The sequence below is a fragment of the Silurus meridionalis genome, chromosome 16 (genome assembly GCF_014805685.1).
Source record: "Silurus meridionalis isolate SWU-2019-XX chromosome 16, ASM1480568v1, whole genome shotgun sequence".
In the NCBI taxonomy this organism is placed as follows: Eukaryota; Metazoa; Chordata; class Actinopteri; order Siluriformes; family Siluridae; genus Silurus; species Silurus meridionalis.
In genome coordinates, this window is record NC_060899.1 from 7,960,147 (window position 1) to 7,977,027 (window position 16,881).

The following is a 16,881-nucleotide window of genomic DNA, read 5'->3' on the forward strand; positions in this document are numbered from 1 at the left end:
ACTGGGATTTGTACCCCCAACCTTCCGATCCATAACCACTGAGTTATCACTTGCTATAAAATAAAGAGAATGGACTATACAAAATATTTTTACACATATTTATCGACAAAAAAATATTTAAATATAGGTCAATGTTTTTTATAGAGTTTAGACCAGCAGAAAAGGCCTTTTTGGCCCTGACAACCTACCACTTCTATATATACTAAAATAGTAATTGAAATATGGATTATTTTGCACAAAGCATATAAAGATACTCTATTTCCAAAATATGAAATTATATTTTAAAACCATTTAAACTAGCATATCTAAAATATTCTAATTAACAGTACATATTTGCAATTATATATTAGTGTCTTTGTAGTCAACCTAGAAACCTGTATAAGATTGCTTGTGTCTTTTGTCTTAGGAAATTATCTTGAGAGACAGCCTAAAGCAGACATGTCTTTTTTCTTATTCTTATCTCATTGCTTATCTAATTAACGAAACCACATAGTGTCAGGGATCCACCAGCCACACCCTCGCCAAACCCTCCAATCACTCCAAGCAGCTCACCCACTTACTAATCATCCACACCTGGTCCAAATCAGTCACCACACTATAAAGACCCTGTTTATCCACATGCTCATCGTCCGTTCTACAGCTTAGGCTTGCGAACGTTCAGGACTGCCCAAACTACTCCGTTTGGTTGTTGCTTAGCTTACAAGCTTCAGTGTGTTATCTGTGCTTTCTGCCTTGCCCTTTTTTTTGCTTTCTCATTAAAAAGCCTTTGTTGTTCTTAGCGCCTGACACATAGATAATATGGAGATCTTTGTTTCGTTTTTTTTTTTCTGTGGGATTTGCTTTTCAGACAGTAATGCTATATGGTGCTTTTGTTTTTACTCCTCTAGAGATATGTTTAAAGTATAGGAACGGCAAGGGCACTTCATCTTCTGTATTTTTTGATTATACACTGAAGACATTTGAGTTTGAAATAAAAGGCTGAATAAGACCAGTGGTGGATGAAGTACACAAACCATGTACCGGAGTGAAAGTAGAGATACTGCAGTAAAAGTAAAAGTGCTTTCTTTAAACTTCCACCTAAGTAAAAACAAAAAAGTATTTGCCTTCAAGTGTACTTAAGTATCTACAGTACTATGATTTATTATGGCTATAATTTTCTATTATCATTTTTGTCACAAGACGCTTTCTTATTGAACTCGATTTATGTGAAAAGACTCAAATTTTTTCTCTTAGCACACTAATCTATTAGTAGATTGATATAAATTAGTCAAACACTGATTTATATTGATTACAATGATCATAAGCCTAAACCTTTTGTTCAACTACTACAAAAAAATGCTGTTGTGTCAAGTTCCTTCCATCATTTATTATTCTCAAAATGTTATACTTGCTGTTGAACTGCTACTAAAAGCGACAATCAAAACAAGTTCAAAACAGAGCATGCGCTCTACCCATGCTGCGCTCTATTCGTGCTTGACCATTGAAGTTTTTATCCACTCAAACAAAAACGAACGACTGATTTCACAAAATGTCGTTGAGTAAAAAGTAAGATATTTGACTTTGAAATGTAGCAAAGTAAAAAGTAAAAGTTTTCCCAAATAAAAACACTTCAGAAAAGGATACGAAAAAGCTACTTAAGAACAGTAATGAATTACATTTACTTCATTACTGTTCAACACTGAATGAGACAGTACACCAAAATTTTAGCTTCTGTTTCCTGAAATTTGTATTTGATTTGTTGAACAACTTAACCCATTGCACCTTTGGTGGAACAAATACTTACATCAAATTCAAGTAAGAAGTACTTAATATTGGGTTGCATAACCCTTGCTTACAATACATCAAGATGGTGATCCACTGACTTCACCTAACTGTTATGTTCTTGTGATGCCTTTACCTTCTGCTCTTTATAAGTTGAAATACATGCTCAGTTGGTTTAAGGTCTGGAAATTGACAGCCAGTATAAAACATTCCTTTATTTTGTTGTTTTATTGTCTTTCTGTATGATCAAGCCCCTCTAGATAAGCTTGAAGCCATTTTTTCTGTGAATTGGCAGGTATGAAGTTTTTGGTAGACTTTAGAATTGATCCTGCTAATCCATCATGAATTACAGCATCAATAAAGATTAGTGAGCCCCTCCCAGAAGCAGCCATGCAAGCTCAAGCCATGACACTAACTCCAATGGACTTGACAGATGAGCTTGAAGATCATGAGCAAATCCATTCTTTTGCCTTTCTATTAATTGTTAATCTTTGATGCAGAATGTTTGTGGCTTCTGTTTGTAATTATTTGCTCATTTTAATATGGCATTCTAAATCTTACTGCTGGGGACCCTTTTGCATTTTGTGGAATGGCCTCTATATTTCTGCAATAGAGCAGGCTCTGATTAATTTTTCCTTTATTTAAGCTACAATGTCTTGCTTTTCTCTGTTTTTTCTGATAGGTCTACATTTTAACAACAAATGCAGGTTTCACAGGCAAAACCCTTCTCTAATCTGGTACCCATTTATTACCTTTACATTGATTAAACACCTTCATTATGCACATTGTTATTGTACCTTGTCTTGTGTATTTTGTTCAGACAGTATAAACAAATGTTAAATCTGAGTTTTTAGACTGTTTGTAGCCAAGCAAGAGGATGAGTCATAGCATGAGGATATGTTTAATGCAGACAACTAGGGAAAAGCAATTTTTTTTTCCCGGGCATAGTTAATGCATAACATCAGCTCAGAATAAAATTTAGTTGTCTTTGTGACAATTGTAAGTGATACCTGGTGAATAGTGACATTGTATTTAAGCCATTGGGTTTAAATTAATAGTTTAAAAGAAAACAGGTCAGGTGTAATGCAAGATATTGTTAGATCTGTTATTAATGTTAATACAGATCAGCTCATTGTACTTCACAAAGCAGCATCATGACATACATTAGAATTAGATTATCATAATATAAAAAACATTATTTCTAGCACAATAATATAACTTGGTGACAAGAGACTGGGCAAAAAATGACATTTCCGTTATCACCAAGCAAGGTTTCCCTGCTCACAGGCAACACGCCGCCTATCATCCAGCTGACGAAAATGGGCATGCAGGACGATGTGGTGGCTTTCCTGGAACTGTTCGAGCGTGTAGCGGTCGCCGGGAAATGGACCGGGATGGAAAAAGCTCTCCACCTGCTGCCGCTGCTTTCCGGTAAGCCCAGCTCACTGCTCAGCAGCTGCCGGCCTATCGTATGCTGGAGTATGATGATCTGAAGCAGGCAATCCTCCAGCAAGTGGGGCGGACACCGGTGCAGCACCGACAGCGGTTTCGTACGTTGACGCTGCGCGAGGTCAACCGACCATTCACCTTCGCCCACCAGCTTTGCGATGCGTGCCGGAGATGGCTGCGGGAAGAGGACCGGAACACGGACGAGGTTCTGGATTGCGTGGTGTTGGAGCAGTTCATCGCCCGTCTTCTGCCGCGGACGCCGGAATGGGTTCAGTGCCAGCGACCGGAAACCATGGAGAAGTCGGTACAGCTGGCAGAGGACCACCTAGCGGCGTATGCGGGGGCGGGCGGATCCCCTGGCTCTCCTTCCGACTCTTCTTCTCCCCTGTCACCTGGTTCTCCTCCCTCTCGCTCAGAGATCTTTGCCTCTGACTCCACAGGTGGGTGAGACATCCCGCGCAGGTGCGGCACGGAAGACTGGGCCGGTCTGTTGGCGCTGCGGGGAGCCGGGGCATTTCCTGGATCAGTGTCCTGTTATGAAGTTGGGGGTGATGGTCCGGATTCCCGAGGCACCACAGGCTGCCCCCGATCAAGCAGGAACGTACTGTATACCGGTGAGTATCCAAGGGGGTACACACCAGGCATTGGTCGATTCGGGCTGCGAGCAGACCGCCATAAATCAAAACCTGGTGCAATGCAAAGTTTTGAATACTGCACGCCGGGTGAAGGTAAAATGTGTGCATGGGGACAATCACGAATATCCACTGGTGGCCATTTCGGTTCGTTTTAGGGGAAAAAAATCATAGAGTGGAGGCAGCGGTTAGTCCCCGCCTCACTCACACGCTAATCTTGGGTACGAATTGGGCCGCTTTTCCTCGCTTACTTAGGGAAATGTGTGTGGATGGGTCCTGCAATAAGGTGAAGCGGGGGGGAGGTGCGCTATGTTGTCTGGGGAGGCAGCACTGGGGACGTCAGTTCCGCGTCAGACAGACTCCGCCCTGCGGGGGATTTCCCCCGGGGATTTCCCCCTCGAGCAATCGCGGACCTTTCGAGGTTACACGGCGGGTGGGAGATGTCGACTATGAGGTGCGGCGAACGGACAGGAGCGGGGCACTTCAAGTATATCACCTGAATCTCCTAAAATTATGGAGCGAGGTGGTGCCTGTGTCTCTAGCGACGGTGATTCCAGAGAGGGAGGAGCTGGGACCGGATGTAAGACCTAAAACCGCATCAAAGTGGTCGCGAAATTACAGCAGGAGTTTGCACATGTGTTCTCCCCCCTGCCCGGGCGGACAAACCTTATAGAGCACCTTATAGAGCACCTTATAGAGCACCTTATAGAGCGGTATCGTGGTGCGCAGTCACCCGTACCGACTGCCCGAACACAAAAAGAATGTGGTTTGGGAGGAACTTCAGGCGATGCTTGACATTGGGGTGGTCGAGGAGTTCCACAGTGACTGGAGCAGCCCGGTGGTCTTGGTTCCCAAGAGCGACGGGTCGGTCCGGTTCTGTGTGGATTACCGAAAGGTCAATGCGGTGTCTAACCAATGCCTTGCATCGACGAGCTCCTTGTTCGGTTAGGCGCGGCTCGCTTTTATTCAACACTGGACTTAACCAAGGGATATTGGCAGATCCCCTTGACGCCAATGTCCCAGGAAAAAATGGCCTTTTCCACTGCGTTTGGTTAACACCAATTCGTCACACTTCCGTTCGGTTTCTTCTGAGCCTTGGCGACGTTTTAACGTCTAATGAATCGGATTCTCCGTCCTCATAACGGGTACGCCGCTGCCTATTTAGATGACATCATCATTTATAGCAATGATTGGCAGCAGCATCTACAGCATCTCAGGGCGATCCTGCGGACCTTGAGACGGGCAGGGCTCACTGCAAACTCACTTGAGCGGGTGGAAGTACGGTATCTGGGTTTCTACTCGGGTCACGGACAGGTGGGAGGCCCGAGACCCAAGACCAAAAAGGAGGTGAGACAATTCCTGGGGCTGGCTGGCTATAATAGGAGGTTCATCCCTATGTTTTCGGACGTCGCCAGTCCGCTGACCGATCTCACTAAAACGGGAGCGCCAGATCCGGTCCAGTGGTCTTTTACGCGTGTCAAAGCCGCACTCTGCGGTGGTCAGCTTTTACATGCTCCTGACTTCTCTCTCCCCTTTGTTTTGCAGACTGATGCGTCGGACAGAGGGTTGGGGTCCGTGTTGTCCCAGGTGGTGGCGGGGGAGGAGCGCCCGGTGCTGTTCATCAGCCGTAAGATGTCAGTGCGGGAAAGCCGGTACAGTACTATCGAAAGGGAGTGCCTGGCCAGCAAATGGGCAGTCCTCACCCTCTGGTACTATCTGTTGGGACGGGCCTTCACCCCCTGTTTGGACCACGCCCCGCTCCAGTGGCTCCATTGCATGAAGGATACCAACGCGCGGATCATGCGGTGGTATCTGGCACTTCAGCCATTCAAGTTCGAGGTGGTCCACAGACTGGGGGCGCAGATGGTCGTGGCCGACTTCCTCTTGCAGCAGGGGGGGGAGTCGGTTGCGGGCCGGACGGCTCCCCGGCCTGAGTCGGGCGGTGGGGGTATGTGGCAGCGGGGGAGTGGCCGAGCGTCTGTTTGTGAATGGAGGGCGGGGCCGGGAGCAGATAGGCAGGGGATTGCCTCATCTGAAGTCAATGTGACCTAATGAGTATTCTTGCTTTTCCAGTGATCGGAGGGTGCATTTAAGGAGGAGAGTGTGTGTATAGATGGTGTGTGTGCGCGTATGCCAGAGACGTGCTGTGTGGGCACTAAGCAGACAGACACGAGATGAAACTCAAATAAAAGGCTGTAAAGCCTTTGCACCTGACCTGTTGGGGCGTTCCTTTTTCCCACATTCAAACGCTCTCCCACAATAAACTACTGAGTGTTATCTAATATCAAAACAACTAACTGCAACTGATAATGCCTTAGGATTGAAATATCTAGCTGCTGGCAGTAGATCGTCTGAACCATGCCTCACTGTCTAATTCCGTCAAGGATTTAAGTAAGATGTTATCCTTGTGTTGGTTTAAAGAGACAGCCATTCATTATTGGACTTTCTAATTGACATAGCCACAGTCTGGCAGAAAAAAAAATCTATCTTTGCTCAAATATCTGAAAAAACTATGCAACTTCCAAACTACATTGGCCAAATTAGAGCACCAGAAGTTTTGGCTCTGACATGTACTTAAGTAAAAAATAGTTATTACTGCTACCTGTTTTAGCTGTTAAATGGACCTCACATCATAGATAGATAGATAGATAGATAGATAGATAGATAGATAGATAGATAGATAGATAGATAGATAGATAGATAGATAGATGTGATAGCCTAGTGCGATAGCCTAGTGCATACATGGGCAAACTATGGCCCGCGGGCCACACACGGGCCGTTGGGTTTATTAATCCGGCCCGCCGAACGTGACCAAATTCTATTAAAATAGGTACGGGTAAACATTGTTCAATTTACCATTCCCCTGTAATGCCCATGTTTCCCCTAAAGATGTCGCATTTCAGCTCCATTTACGTTGTTCGGGTGCAATACTCTCTTCTTCTCTTAAGAGAGCTTACCGGTAATTTGATACTCTTTAAAAACTGCCACAGTTTCTAACGAACTTGAGTTTTTCTGCTGTGTTTATTGATGCACTGGCAAATAAAAAGATCAACAAATTGATCTTTTGCCACTTGATGAAACTGAATTTGCCAAATCTCTAATGTAATACACACACACACACACACACACACACACACACACACACACACACACACACACATACATATATATATGACCCGGCCCCTCTGTCAAATTTTAGAACCCATTGTGGCCCGTGAGTCAAAAAGTTTGCCCACCCCTGGCCTAGTGGGTTAATGTCAGTATCCCCACAAGGATACGTTTGAGAGCTTGATTCCTGGTCGAGCTGGTTGCTGTGTTGGTAAATAAAACTTCTGGACCTTGTCCCCTCTGAAAACATTTTAATTCTGTCCTTTCTGTGTTGGATTAATTACTTTAAAAATAAAATGCTTTTCAGCAGTAGTCGCTCAGTGGTTTAAGGCTTGTGCCTCATCTAAACATGCTTCCCAGTCTGATCTCTTCCATAGTTCATTGGGTTAAGGTTGGTGCCTCGCTGATGGTGAGGATCAGGGTTTGAATCCTGCTAGTTGCTATGTAGGTTATGTTCCTGCTTCCTAAATCTTTCTTTAGCTTTATATGCTTGTGTTGATGGTTTAAAAGTAGATAGACCTGCTCTAAACAACTTTCCTGGCTTGTCTTCCCTGATGGTTCAGTGGGTTAAAGCAGGTTTCTTGCTTTTGGTTGGGTTCAGGGTTCGAATCCTGCTTTTTGTCTGCCAGTCACTATCAGGATTCACTTCCTACATCTTTCTTTAGCGATTTTTGTTTTTAATGGGTTGAAAAGAAAGATAGACCTGCTCTAAATAAGCTTCCTAGCCTGTCCTCACCAATGGTTCAATGGGTTAAGGTTGGTATCTTGCTGGTGGTGGGGATCATGGTTCGAATCCTGCTTTCTTCCTGTTATTTACAATGTGGGTTCAACTTGTGCTACTTACATCTGTATTCGCTTCCTACATCTTTCTTTACTGTTAAATTCTTGTGTTGATGGTTTGAAAAGAATGATAGACCTGCTCTAATCAAGCTTCCCATCCTGTTTTTTTCTGATGGCTTAGTGGGTTAAGGCTGGTACTTTGCTAATGTTGGTGGTCAGGATTCAAACCTGGCTTTCTGTCTGCTAGTCATGAGGTAGGTTAAATTCCTGATTCCTACATCTTCATATTCTTGTTTTGATGGGTTAAAAAGAAAGATAGATCTGCTCTAAACAAGCTTCCTAGCTTGTCCTTCCTAATGGTTCAGTGGGTTAATGCTGGTGCCTCGCTAATGGTGTGAATCAGGATTCGGATCCTGCTTTTTCCCTTCTAGTCACGTTATGGGTTTGCTTCCTATGTCTGTCTGTAGCATTATATTTTTGTATTGATGGTTTGAAAGAAAAGATAGACCTGCTCTAAACAATCGTCGCAGCTAGTCCTTCCCGATGGTTCAGTGGTTTAAGACTGGTATTTCGCTATTGGTTGGGTGCAGGGTTCGAATCCTGCTTTCTGTGTTTCTGTCTGGTCTGAATTTCTTGCTTTGAAGCATGAAACAAACGATAAACCCCCCCAAAAAAAGAAGGTGTGTTGTGGGACTTGATGGCTTTGTGATAAAAGCCTTGCTGCTGAGCTCAGAGGTTGTTGGTTTGAATCTCCTTGTCCACACATTGGGTAAGCTGTGTGGAAAGTAGTGTCTGATGAGCAATGAGGTAGTTGACTGTAAACAAAGGCTGTGAAGACCTGCTGCTTCACAGCCTCAGAAAAAGTGAAGGTGATAGGTTTTTGGCAGAATTTTTCCCTATATATGCAAAACTAAGTCGATACTTTTTTGAACGTTTTTGCTTCATAACCCCCTGTTTTCAGCTTCTCAGACACCGGGGGGGAAGATGCCCGGATATTGCCCCCCTGCTTCAGGATACACCCTCGGAAACCATATCCAACCTTCCACGGACCCATTTCTGACACCTTCCTCACTACAGCCACCGGAACCTTCCACACTCTTAACTTTGAGCCCTGGCCGGGGTTTGAACCGGCAACCTCTCAACCCAGAGTTAATTATAATTAATGATATTTAGGACCTTTTTTGGTTCTTTTTTGGTTCTTTTTAAAAACTTTTTAAACAATTTAAAGGAAAGCAGGTGAGTCAGATTGCAGCGACCACTTCACTGACCATTACACCAACACAGGAGAGGCAAACAAGCCTTTGCTTATTGGACTCTTGGCTTTTCTATAGTTAGGAGACCAGTGTTTTCTCTTAGATCATGATGGTTGAGGGTCAAAACTTCTCCTTCCTGTACATTCTCTCAGTAACTCGAAGTCTATGAGAAGTGACTCAGGTACAAGAACCACATCTCCAACACCTGCACCACTGATATACCATGATTTGCCAGAAACCAATTTTAATGATCTTTCATTGTTCTCTTTTTAAAAACTTCTTATAATGTTCAATATGAAACTAGAGGTGAGAATCAAACCAGGGAAGTCTTTCATCATAGATCACTAATGGCATTACTTCAAAACTCAAAACTTTGTTAGACATGTAAATAAGCAGGAAAGACAGAGACAAAGACAAAGAGACACAGACACAGCTTTAGAAAGAGTGAGAAACAAATAGAGAGACAGCAAGAGAGAGACATATACAGTGAGACAGAGACATTTACTAAAAGAGACACAGAGACAATTAAATAGAGAAAATAGAGAGACAAAGATAGCGAGATATAGCCACTTCCTGTTGGAAGTGTTTATCCCGAGCGACTCTTAATGATCTCATTTACTCTGTTTTGAAAATGTAAGAAGTAAAAAGTACAGATATTTGTGTAAAAATATAATGAGTAAAAGTAAAAAGTTGTCTGAAAAATAAATAGTGGAGTAAAGTACTGATACTTCGTTACTTCCCACCTCTGGCCCAGTTCACATTTATGAACAATAATCTAGATGTAGTGATTTTCTTTCTTGCTACCTTGTGGCTAATTATCCCTATGTCTGAGGATTTCTTGCCCTCAAATGCAAAACAAGATGTACAAAACAGTAAATTATAAACTGGTACCCTAATCTGATTCTTATTTTACCAAAGAAGATGCAATAATTGCAGATCATATCAGAGAGCACATTAAATTATTAATAATGCATTTAAAACATGAGGTTCTAAATGAAAATCTTCTAAAAACAAAATTGTTCATTACATTTGGCCTAGTAAATATATCTACAGTAATGTCTTTGGAAAAGCCTTACTCTTCTACTAATATCAATTTGTTTTATATCAGTTTGCACAATATCTGATTATTTCATTGCTGTGCTCTTGTTATGGTTGTTTATGTTAATTGCTGATAAACGTATCGCTGCTCTTACAACCACGAATCATGAATCATACAATCAAACAAATGTTCTATATAAACACTAAATTTGATTATGTTATAAAAAGTTTATGGCCATTGTAAATGTGAAAAATGACTAGTTTGTTATGATTCGTGTCAAATCATGTGTTTCATTGAGAAATATTGTTCAGGGAGATATAATGTTCAGTGTGAAAGATCATCCTGCATCTTTTGACATAGAAGTGAGTGCTAAAAAAAGTACTGTAAGTGAAAAGAGAGAGTTATAAAAAAAGACAGAGTTAAAGCATCTCTATGGAAACCAAGGACATCATGCATAAAAGACATAAGTCTGTTTTGCAGTATTTAGTATATTGTATTTTAATATACAGTATGAAATAAACTGTTCAACTGTGTGTATGTGTATATATATATATATATATATATATATATATATATATATATATATATATATATATATATATATATATATATGTGTGTGTGTGTGTGTGTGTGTGTGTGTGTGTGTGTGTGCGTGTGTGTGTGTGTGTGTGTGTGTTTAGACTAGAACATAACCAAACAACCAACATAACCAAACAACCAATTTTATTATTTTATTTTATAATTTTTTCTCACCAAACAAGAATATATTGCTAAATGTATTTAGTATAATGATGCATAGTAACAAAATACCACAAATGACAACAATGTTGACAACATGTTCATGCTAAGATGCTTTTCTGCTAACCATATTTGTAAAGGGAGGTTATGAATTACTACAGACATCTTGTAAGCTTAAACCAGCCTGATCATTCTATTCTGATCTCTTTCTTTCATAAGCAAGGTCCCTCATCTGGCAGACCCTCCACTCACAATATTTTTTGCACTAATGCAAGCCATCTGGCACTAATAGCCATGCCAAAAAAAAAGAAGAAATTATGTTTTTTTCCCCTAATTTTGATGTTTGATTGTTGTTGGTTTTTTAAGGTTAAGTTTTAAACTTAATGTTTTTAACTTAATAAAATACATTATATTCCTTATACTATTATTTATTCTGATTCAGAATATCAATTTTTTTATATTCAGAGGATCTACTGTTGTACAGTCCTTGCTGCAGGCCATAGCTAACACCCTGACTAAAAGTGAATGCATCAATTATAGAACAGTAGGATAGTACTGTTTATTGTAGGACAGTACAACACAATTATAGAAAACCTATTTCAGTGGTTTACCTTTTAACAAGCAAATAATACTTATTAATACTTAATACTACCTAATGTTTTTAAATATCTCATGAAATATTTAACTAAAGCTACTGAATCTGTAGCAAGAGATGAAAATTGATATTCACCAGTGGGCTCCATCTAGTCTGAGTTTTCCATGGATAATGTTTAATAATGTCAGGTTTCAGGTAGGCAAAACTGATTGCGATCATTTTACACTATTTTTTGTAGACCACAACAGAGTCTATTTTAGTTGTTACACTTCAAAATGTGAAAACATTCAAGTGAGTGAATAAGTGTGCCAGGCACTGTATCATATAAATGCAGATTTGTGATTGTAAATGCAGTCATAATTTACACCCACAAGTGAAAACGTATTTATGGTCAGTGACGGCTAATGGCAGCTAGCTGTCACAGCAGGTGAGTAAAGAGAGATGCAAATGGAATGAGTAGAATTAGCCCCGGACCATAGCCCCGGCTCTAGGCACACCAGAGGTCAGTCTCGAAAGACTGATTCCTCTAAGACACTATCTGGCAGCCTGGAAACAATTGCCGGATGTGTCTCAGTGGGTCCTGGTAGAGAGAGGCTATATGATTCAGTTCAAGTCTCTTTCGTCCCGGTTCGAGGTGGTCTCTCTGTTCGACAGACAGTCCAGATTCTACAGCCGGTACTCTATAGTTTCCAAGAAGGATGGGGATCTTGCTTGCTTATGCCTGCTTATTTTTGATGTATTGAATGATTGAGCCTATTTAATGCAGCTGACAAGCTAAATAGGCTAATTGTCAGGACTATGATCATGAACTACATTTTCCATCAGCCACTGCACCTCATGATACATGTTCGCGTACCTGAATCTCATTGTCTGTTATATAACACTTGCATATTGACTCACCATTTGCTGCATCTCTTGCTTGTCTATCCATGCGTTTTGGCTTGTTATAATTAATTTTAATAAAATAATTATGTATTTAGTTTAATTGTGTTTGGTTTGTACGTATGCATTTTATGAAATGTGTTTTGCACTTGCATCCACTTCCCTTATATTCCATGACACCAATCACTATAGAAACTCAGCTGCTGAAATTTTCGAGCCCAGTAAAAAAAAACAATCACAGACTTTTTATATGTTCATATTGCTTGTTTAAATGTTATCTTTGCCAGAGAAACATTACAAGATATCTGAGGTAATTTTGTTGCCATCACATAAAAATCAATAGAAGAAGGAAAGCACTTCTCTGAGTATATATTAAAGCGTCATTGGTAGCTGAGGGGAATATTTATTTAGTTGCATTATGCCAAGGTAATATATTATACAGACATAAAGCATTATTTAGGTCCAGTAGCATTACTACATTAGTACATATAAAAAATAAATCCTGTTAAAGCATCAAAATTACATGGGCCAAAAAATTAATGTTGATACTGAATTTGATACTCAAATTAAATTTGCTATGGTTCCCCTAATTTATGATTTCATTTCATTAATTAAATGAATATTGAACCCTGTAATCTGCTTAACTAATGAAGTTCTGATTTGAAAAAAAACTATTTCAAAAAAACTAATAGCACAATGAAAACAGAAAAATATTTATAGTCTAATACAGCTATTGATAGCCATATGCTTAACAGCAGTGACCTCTAGTGTTAGCAGTTAGGCTAGCCCTTATTTTTCAAAGGTTTTTCCAAATTTTAGCTGCATCTTACTGATAAATTCAGGATATTATATTATTAAATTACATTATTATACTATACTATTATATATTATTATATTATACTACTATATCCTTCAGTAGTCATTTAGTCTACTCACAATAATAGGTATTGCATATTTTGCCTAGTTTTCGCAGTTTAAAAAAGAAAAACACTATTCTTCTACCATTATCTTTTACCGCCATCTACTGGTGAAATATGGCAGTTACAGAATAATACTAAAGAACTGGCTTTAGGATTTATTTTAGCACACTTGTATTTATTCCTTATTTGCTGTAATAATAACTTCTACTTCTCTGGGGACGAGTCCTGTTGTGCAGTCAGCATTCCAATTCATCTCAAAGATGATCAGAAGTGATGAGGTCAAGTATCAATTTGAATTCTTCTACTTCAACCTTGGCAAAACCTGTCACTTATGGATATTGCACTGAAAATATTCTGTAGTATATATAATATAGACAATAAATATAATATACCAGGCCCAATGCTGGAGCCAAAAAAAAGATATGATGTACACTTTATGCAATAATTTACATGATACAATAATTTTCAGTAAACATAATATAATTTATTGTAAACATCTATCAATATTATATACAATCAGTTAAGTGTCAGATGTCAGACAAGTTATAATGGGATTGGAGGTTATAATGGAACAGGTACCCAAACTTACAACTTAGTCAGGACATGAGTCAGGACATGACTGAGCAGTTGATAGCTAAGTTGCTGGCCCAGTGGCCCATAGTGACAACTAGGTGCTGCTGAGGTTCAAACTCATAATGTTCCAGTCAGCAACCCAAAGCTTTACATACTGAGCTTGCAGGGCTTGGTTAATGTGAGGTCTAAAAGCTCTCACTCTTATTTTGACTGCTGGAAGTAAGAATGATTCAGGAGGTAAAGAGTATCCTCGTATGTAATTTTTGATCATTCTAGTTTTTACAGGTCTGCCACCTGGCAGCCAGTGATTTTCTCTGCACATTTCACAATGTGCAATAGATTCTGTTAGCTGTGAGCATGACCATAGCTACATACTAAATGTCTTTGATAAGTTGGATTTGTATTTCAGGACGTTTCATTTTGGCCTTAAAATCTTACATAATAATGTTGTCTGTTTTTGTTTAATTTAATTAAACAACTTGTGTTCAACCTGCCCAAGTTCTCCCACAGCACCCCACTGCTTCGCTCCCTCCACTGGCTTCTGGTAGCTGCACACATCAGATTCAAAACACTGATGCTTGCCTACAAAGCCAAAAATGGAACAGTACCTTCTTGCCTCAGTGACCACATCACTTCTTGCAATGCACCAAGCAACCTGAGATCATCTAACACTGCTCGACTGGTCCCACCTTCTCTCAAGGTAAAAGGTAAGAATACTTTAATGCTGTTCCCTGTTCTGGCACCTAGGTGATAAAATGAACTTCCCCTAGGCTTCCAAACAGCTGAGTCGCTGGCTATCTTCAAAGAATGGGTGAAAACCTACCTCTTCTTAAAACACTTAAACTAGCACTTTCCTGTTTTGTTTTGTTTTTTGAGAGAGAGAGAGAGAGAGAGAGAGAGAGAGAGAGAGAGAGAGAGAGAGAGAGAGAGAGAGAGAAGAGGTGTGAAAGGGAGAGAGAAATATGGATTATTAAGTATCTTTTATTGGATTATATGGATTATTTAGTATCTTTAAGGGACGTCTCACCACACCACCATCAACAAACCTGAGGGAACGCGTGAGAGTGGGGGATGACAGCATACAAATATCCCAGTACACCAAACACTCTATATCAATGATCCGTGGAGATCTGCTCCTTTACCTCAGAAACACCTACTGACAAACGGCTTGACTGAATAAATGTGTTTTCAGCTTAGATTTCCCGAATAGTCCCGAACACTAATTGGAAGGCTGCTCCATAATTGTGTGGCTTTGTAATATCTATATAATCTATGAAAAAATATAATATCAGCTTTACTGCCTAACAATATATTCATAATTAATATGATCAAGCACTGAATAGGATATTGCATTACAGATACAAAGCTAGAGCATTTGATCATGTTGGCAGTGACGCGGTTATTTGATACACCAATTACCTTTTACTGTGCAGATAACTAGAATAATTTTGCACTGCCGAATGGAATCCTATATGTCTGGTTCTTAGACTAGGTGATAATTTTTTGTTAGCACAGGCAATAATTTTCTCACAATACCTTGAACTGAAGTATACCTTGTATGAAATTTAACATTTTGAGTGTTTTTTTGCTATCCATGTATTATAGTATTATATTAAAACTTATAGATTATCAGACTTCTGCCTAGTTAATAAATTATACTTAATTATTTATTATTTCCACCTAACAGGTAGATAATTAACAAACATTTCTTAAACGGGTCCCAGAAGTCTGAAATTTTTATTTTCTAAAGATATGATCTACTTAACTGTTCTACTTATTTTATATGTGGCATATTTTGGATTTTATCAATTTAAGAGAAATTCTTGAAGCAGTACATAAAACGCTTACGAATCAATAGTGCTAGCATGGATACCAGCTGGAATGCACACCAAATAAGACATTTAAGATGTCAGTTAAATATTTTCATTAAAGAAATTCAGTCACAAACAAGTCAATATACTGAATTGTAATTGTTCAGATCATAAAAGAAAGCAAGGTAAGAATCCAAGAGAATCATTTAATACTTGACTCTAAAAGAGTATGTTTTTTGTTTTTTTACATATTATTAAAAGAATATGGTTTCCATCATAGTTGTCTGTCTTCTTGTTTTGTTAGTATAAAGTACAGTGTAATGTATAAAGGCCTAGTGTATCTCTAATGCTTTTTTAGGTTTAATAACCTCTGTATGTAAGAATGTGTGACTGTGTGTAATTCTTCCATCATCATTATCTTTCTTTCGGCTTCTCCCATTAGGGGTCGCCACAGCGGACCATCCGCGTGTTTGATCTGGCACATGTTTTTACGCTGGATGCCCTTCCTAACGCAACCTTCCCCATTTATCGGGCTTGGGACTAAGGATTGTGCAACCCTAATGGCTGGGGTTGGTTCCCTGACCGGGGATCGAACCTGGGCCACAGCGGTGAGAGCGCCGCATCCTAGCCACTAGACCACCAACCTGTGTAATTCTTCCATAATTTTTTTATTATTTTGTCACTATATTTTTCCTGCAATACACAGTATACCATTTCACTCACTATAGGTAAAAAAAACAAAAAACACTTATGGCATAGATTGGCATATGTACCATGTTAAACGTACATTCACAGCAGTTACTGCAAGTTTTATAAATGTATTAATTATTTCTGCATCAAAATCAACTTTTGTTCTATGTTCTAGATCTTTTCCCACAGAGTTCTTTAAACAGGTCATTTTAGAAGCATTTAAACTTGTTCTAAAAATAATAAATTCTTCCATCAGCACAAATTATGTACCTGAATCCTTCAAGCTGACAGTTATCAAACTCCTACTTTTATAAAATTGACCTCGTCCCCTGTCAGCTGTCCAACTATAGTCCAATATAAAACTTTGCCTTTCCTATACGTACATAGGATAAAAGTCATAAAATGCATCATTCAGGATTTAGGCCTCATCATAGCACAGAGACAGTGCTGGGTAACATGGTAAATGACCTGCTACTGGTCTCTGATTAGGTCTGTGTCTCCTGTATGTTAGTATGTTAGTGCATCTTTTGACATCATTGATCATAACGCTCTCCTTGCTAGACAAGAGAATGTTTCTAGAATGATTTCTACTTACTGAGGTACAGTTTTGTGTTCTGCAAGGATCTGTCTTAAGCCCACTGCTTATTTTT